The following is a 7099-nucleotide window of genomic DNA, read 5'->3' on the forward strand; positions in this document are numbered from 1 at the left end:
TTGAAGATTAAATAGAAATAGGAAATAACTGAATCCGCATAAAGCTAGATGAAGGAATTTGCCAGATGCTGAATCTTTTAATTTACAGGTCACAAAACTGATTCAATTACAGCAAGTCCATGAGCTGAAAAGGGAATTCTCTTGGTAAAGCTTTAGGTTTTTTTTTTTAAACAGGGTGGTTTTATAAGAACACTCAAAGATTTATAAAGAAGGATGGAGAAAAGGGTAGCAGTCTATGCCAAAGAATTCATGAAAAAGAGGAGTAAGTTGCTATGATTGACTCCTTTCCACTTTATTCTGCTCTGACATCTATAAAACTTCATCAGCAAAACATTACAGGCTTCTGAGGTAGGTACTAAAGTTTTTTTAAAAAATATATATGTTCATTTACTTATATGTATCAGGATCTTACATGAGAACGTGAACATAAAAAATACTTGACAACCTCACATATGGTAGATGCTTACTGATTAATACAGAGTTAACATGAAGTAAAATAAATGACAACAATTAAAGGGATTACAGAATAAAATGAAACACCACATTTTTACATTATTTGTGAAGGGGAACAATGTTAAGGTAGGTCAATTAAGAATCTGTGCTGCTAAAAGAAAAATAATACAAATTTATAGGTTAAAAAGTAAATAGAAAAGATGAAACGAAGACTCTTAGTAAGAGTCTAACCCATAAAGAAAAAGAAAGGGATCAAAAAGGACTGGAGACAAATAGAAAACTTACAGAAAGATGGTAGGTTTGTGTTTAACCATATCAGTAACTTTATTAAATGTCAGTCGATTATACATTCCAACTGGGTAATTTACGCTTGAACTCGGGTTAGCCTCTTTGCACTCCAGATGGCCTCTAAGCCTTAAAGATGAAGGATTTGCTTTCTTATATTTAACGCTTACAGAAAAGAAGTAATATAACCTGTGAGAAAACCAGTCTTAATTACTGTAGGTATGTAAATAATTTGGGGAAAAAAAATTCTCACATAACTGAGCTCACTTTTTAAACCAGACACTGGAACTGGAGTCAGGCATGAGAAAAGAATATTGCTTGGTAGAGTATGTGCTAGGTTTTAATTTTCATTTCATCAAATAAGACTAGGTGAAAATAAGAATCCTGTGTATGTGCCAGGTAGTAATCTAAATGTTTTATAGCCTCTCAATCTTCAAAATTATCCTAGGAAATAAATGCTATAGTTCCGTTTTTACTTAGGAAGCAAGCTGAAAGAGACAACTATTTCCTCATAGCCACATATAGCAAGTTAAGTGATAAAACTGAAAACCAGGTCTTACCTTGCTCTAGAATCCATGCTCTTTCCATCCTCCACAATTCTGATGAACTTAGACCATTTGGAGTATGGTAGAGAATTTCTTAGATAATTTAGCTAGATAGCTGCTTTGGCAGGACTGGGGATCAGAGAGGGAGAAAGGAGACTTTGCTTGATTGGGTGTGTTATACTTTGTTTTGCTTAACCTGCAAAGGAATTAATGGATAAAGTGGAAAGTCTGGTAGTTCAATGGTAGGAGTGGTACTTAGCCTCTGGTGGGGTATGGGATTATTTATCGGTATTTTGGAAAACTCATGACTTATTTTTTTTTCTATGCAAAAATGCATCGTGACTTTTCCAACAACCTAACAGAATAAAATGCAGATGTAGTCAGTTTTAAGTTTTTTAATAATCTTCACCCTCCTTCCCACCGCCCGCCACATTTATCTTCATGGAATGGACTACCCATTGCCCTACCTATAATGTACCCTTTCCATTTGGATTGCTTTCCCCTGAAGGTGGCAGTCCAGTCCAGCTGCATTGGGGTATAATTGCCAGAACAAACGAGATCCCCAGAGTCTCCTGACTTACTTGGAAAGTGTTTCTGGGTGTCCGAGAGAGGGCATCTGGAGTTTGCTGGTGCATTTTTGTGAAGACTGGCCAGAGGCTTGGATGGAAGTGTAAGACACCACTTCTCAGCCAACATGACCACATGACGCCAGGTTTTTGTAGACCTCTGAGTTGAGTCAAATCATGTATTAAGTTCCAGAGAAATAATGCCTGAGCTAATAACAGCCACAAGGACTGGCTGGGTGCTGCACTCAAATGTTACCTACCCTACAATAGCCTTGTAATTGGGAACTTTTAGTCCTCCCAATTTTAACAGACTTGTTGCTTCCACTGTCCCAAGGCAGCCTCTTGGGGTGAGCTCCAGCCAGGGAAGGAGGGAGTCAAGAGCCTTCATGGGGGTGAGAAGATGAAGTTCTGACTTAGCACTGAGGTGCAGTTACCCTGCAGTTACAGAAGTAGCCCTGCACTTGACTGTGAACTATTAGCTTTTGTTCGTTGTGACCCATACAGGTTTTTCCTGAACTCACCATTCAAAGCTGTATTAGAAAAGAGACCTACTGAACTAAACATTAAGAAACTAAACTGAATACTGTTGAACCTTAATCTTTCCCTTCTGTGGACCCTAGATTGATTAACTGGTGTGTATTTCAGGTCTCTCTTACTAAAGAAATTATTAAATAAATATGTTGTGTCATTAAAGTTGGAAGCATACTCAGTAGGGGCACCTGTCTGTGACCTGCAGACTGCTGGAAGGAAGGCAAAATCACATTTCATGTTTTAGTTGTGTTCCACTCCCTGAGTGGAGTAACTGAGTAAGTACTTTGATGAATCTTCCAGTCTGTTCTGTCAAACATGTTATTTAAATGGCAATATAATATAGTCCTGAGCCCTGAGTGTCTGAGGTTGATGTAGCAAAGTTAGGTTTAGAGGTGGGAAAGAAATGGCACTTTAGGAAAGCTGCTTGTATGTAGTTACTGTTGATTGTGAAGCATTCATTACTTATTCTTCTAAGCAGCCTTGTGCTTCCCGGTTCATGATAACAGGCAAAGAGCCATAGGTGGGTCTTGATTAGTTTGAGCCAATCAGAGTGAGCCCATCTATTTTCCTAGGGTGATTTCTAGTTTAAAGGAGTGAGAGTCAAGGGGAATTTGCCTGGGATACCTGGGGTTAGGGTAAAGAATGGAGTAGGGGGAGGAATTTCTTTGCAGAAACTGAGAAGCAGCAAATTTCTGATTTAGGTAGCACTGAATGCTTTCCTTTAACCAAAGCAATAAGTCTGTTGGAATTGAAGACTAAAAGTTCCAAATTGCAAGTAGGCTTTGGAAGAAGCATGTGCTACAACCAGTAAAAAAGAGTAGTACACACTTAAGCCCTGGAGCCTTACATTATTGGCTCAACCTACATGAAAGCTACTCTACTTCTCAAGTCCTGAAAGCTAATATTTTTCCTTACATTCAAGTCAGTTTTATCAGGGTTTCTTTAATTCATATACTTCTTTAGCTTTAACTCATATAGTTCTTTAACTCATATAGTTCTAACTCATATAGCTTTGATTGTTGAGCTAAGGAATTTACACTATATCCCTTTTTTAATAGAATTTACAGACTTTTGAGATGAAGTTATCCCATATTTCATTTTCAGGTGAATATATAGGGAAAAAGAAAAGTTAGAGCATACAATTAAGATAGACACGAGGACATAAAGGTCTCTATGACAGCTTTGAAGGAGTACCTTCCCACAGGGCAGATAAGGGTGAAGAGCCCCTGATATGACACATTCCCCTTGGGAAACTGCCAGTTAACAGTTGGTTTGACAATATTCAACCCCTCCCATCTTGGAGGATACAGTGCTCTATCCTCACAGGAATATATACACATTTTGACTATGGGTTTTGCTCCCTCAACTCAGGGCTTCGATAGCACCACCCATCATAACTTTGACAATGTATGTTCTGGTAAATGGACGTGTGGGCCAGGCATGAATCTAAGGCATGAACCCATTGACTGAAGTTTTTACTGTGTACTTCATCACCCAGAAACAATTGACTTGATAAGTAGGATGACCTCTAAAGATTGTAGGTTATAGTACAAATTGGAAGTAAGGGTGTTATCCTAAGGATGCTTTGTATGCCTTAGACACAGGCAAGTATGTGGTACCATCTTCTCCATAGCCAGAATATAAGGGTTTAGGAACCAAGGAGTAGAGATTGGAGTGTCCTCTCTCACTATTACAATTATACCTATTAACATACTTCCATCTGTGATCTTGGAAGATCCTGTCTTTTTGGAAGCCCAGGTGCCCAAAAGAAGAACACATACACCAGGAAATAGGAGCATGAGTCTCATGAATTGGAAGCTGAGACTCCCCTCTCACCTTTTGGGGTTCTTCATATCAGGAACTGACTTACAAGGAAAAGGAATCACTGTGCCTAATGAGATGCAAGGTCTTTACCAGGGGAGAATTGAGTTGCTGTGACACAGTGGAGGCAAGGATCATGTTTGGAACTCGAGATTCAGGGGAATGCTGCCCTTTATGACTCCTGCCTAGTAATCCTGGTAAGTGGAAAACTGCAGCATTATGTAAAGATAAGAAAGACCAGTCAAGACTCATCAACTCAGTCTTTATGGCAGAGGGTAAGAGGTAAAAGGAATGAGTGGTAGAGAAACTCAGCTTGTGATTGGATTTATGTTGCTTGTCAACATAGGTCCTGTTACTAGATACAGAGGCAGAGACTATAGTAGCCATGCTAATAGGATTTTTAAAGAAATCCCTTCTCCCCATTATATTATATGCTGGGTATAATAAAAATTAAGTTTGTCTAATAAGGAGCCAATTCTAAGATCAGAGGCGTGAATCTAAGTAAAGATTAACCTCAGAACTTAGGCTTTTGAAGGGGTTGTCCTTGGTGGGAAAAGCACTCTCAAATGTTAGGGGTGTCAGTAGGATCTGACTTCTGGGTGAGACATCTGGGTAATGATTGGACAAGGGAAAAGGGCAGCTATGAAGTACTGTGATTCTGGGTAGGTGACACCATACAATGTGACTTGTCCTGTTGTCTCAGCAAGACCTTTGGCTTAATTTTGGGTTTCCTCAAAGCAAATATGTGAAGACTCCTGAGATCTTCCTCAGCTCTACAAAAGGAACACTCAGGAAGGGCAGGGATTAGCCAAGGTCAAAGAATTTGGTGGTTTCTCTGGGTTTGAGGGAACCTAGGATCCAAGTATGTTGTGGAAAGACAGCTCTACTTACCAAAATCACAGGGTTTGGACCTTGAAAACTGGTCGTTGAGTTGGCCAGCATTCTTCCCAAAGGTGGCTTGCCATGCTTCACTTCTGCATTTTTCTCCAATCAGTTCTTGTACATCAGGATTAGGTTTCATGTGTGGTTTCTTATTTCTCAGTTTAGCTTCTAAGAGATGGAGTTCTAATATGAGACATTACCAGATGCTTATGTTTGAGCTACAGCAACTTCCCCAAATGTCCAGAGAAGGCTTGCCTTATTATCTAAGCTTTCCCTGGCACTAGAATCATCATCTGTATTTGTCATATTCTCGTTTCTCTCTATAATCTTCACCTAAAGCCTTATGTTAATCTTGGTGAGGATTTCTATGCAAGGATACATCTTGATCTATAGGAGTCTTTTCTGCTTCCTGGTAGTTAGGCTTCTTTGAGCAGGGAAGTCGTCCTCACCACTTTGTTGGGTTTATGTAAGTGCCTGTACTGTTAAAACCTCAAATGTTTCTGTTATGATTTGAATGTTTATGTCCCTAAAATTCGTATGTTGAAATTCTAGCCTCTAAAGGTATTAGTAGGTGGGATCTTTGGCAGTCATGAGTGTGGAATGTCATGGATGGGATTAGTGTCCTAAGAAAGGGTACTGGGAGAGATTCCTAGCCCCCTTTTGCCATGTAAGGGTACAGTGAGCTGTCTGTGATCTGGAGGAGAGCCCTCATGGTATGCTGGGACACTGATCTCAGACTTCCACCTCCCAGGTATAATACCCTGGAGGTATTATACCTCCAGGTGAGAAATAGTAAATTTATGTTGTCTATAAACCACCCTGTCTGTAGTATTTTGTTACGCTAGCCTGAATGGACTAAGTTTATAACATTGTGCCTTCATTTCTAGGGTTTTAATCCTTTGAAATATGTTGTACATTCCAGTAATAATAATAATATTTATTGAATGCTCACTATGCATCCAGGACATATAATGTATTAACAGCACTGTATTAGAATTCTCTACAGACCCAATAGTACATATAAAAATACATAGAAATTTAATTATACAGTATTGGCTTTCAAGATTATATATACTGAGAAAGTCCTATGATTGGCATATGTAAGGTGGAAATCCAGAAAAATGATGATGTATTTCCAGCCCCAAGCCAAAGATCTAGAAGCTAGGAGTGTAGATGTCTGAGGACAGAAGGTGGATGTCACAGCTCAAGCAGAGGGCAAATTTGCCCTTCCTTTGCCTTTTTGTTCTAATCATTCTGTTTTGACCCTCAATCTACTCACACTGGAGTGACAACCTTTAATTCAGTCTGCTTAATGCTAATCTCTTCCAGAAACACTTTCACCTGCACACTCTTCAATGATGTTTTACCAGCTATGTGGGCATTCCTTTGTTCAGTCATGTTGACATAACGTTATTCATAAGTACTTAACCTGTGATATATTTTACAGATAAACAAGTGAAGGCTCAGGAAGGTAAAGTAAGTTGCCCAAGATCATAGGGTTAGTAGGTGAAACAGCTAAGTTTTGAACCCGTGTGGTCTAAATCTAGAGTCATCCTTTTATACTACGGCCATTGTTATTTCTTGTCCTACTGGTTTTACAGTTTTTAGCTGAATATTATCTCTCTCACTTTCCCCCCACCTCCTCCCAATGCTCTCTTTCTACTTAAAGCCAATCTCCAGACAAATGGCCTTCTCAGATTTTATGAAATGTACTCCATCTGGATTCAGAGTGCATTCATCTGGCATTTTAGGTTCTGGTCCAAAGAGCCAAAGCCTGTTCTTTGATGCTACCTAGGTCAGTGGTTCCTGGTCTTTGTTCTGTGTTAGAATAATTGGGGAACTTTTAAAAGCCAGATTCCTGGGCCATTTGCAGAGATTTTTATTCAGTAGGCCTGGGGGTACAAGGATACCCAGTTGTCTCCATTTTCTAAAAGAAGATTCTTACAGAATCTTCTATACAGGAGACCTTTAGGCTGACCACACGTTGAGAAACACTGATTGTTCAAATTTTCATTT

This window comes from Talpa occidentalis, unplaced genomic scaffold (assembly GCF_014898055.3).
Source record: "Talpa occidentalis isolate TD23 unplaced genomic scaffold, MPIMG_talOcc4v2.1 talOcc4.5, whole genome shotgun sequence".
NCBI lineage: Eukaryota > Metazoa > Chordata > Mammalia > Eulipotyphla > Talpidae > Talpa > Talpa occidentalis.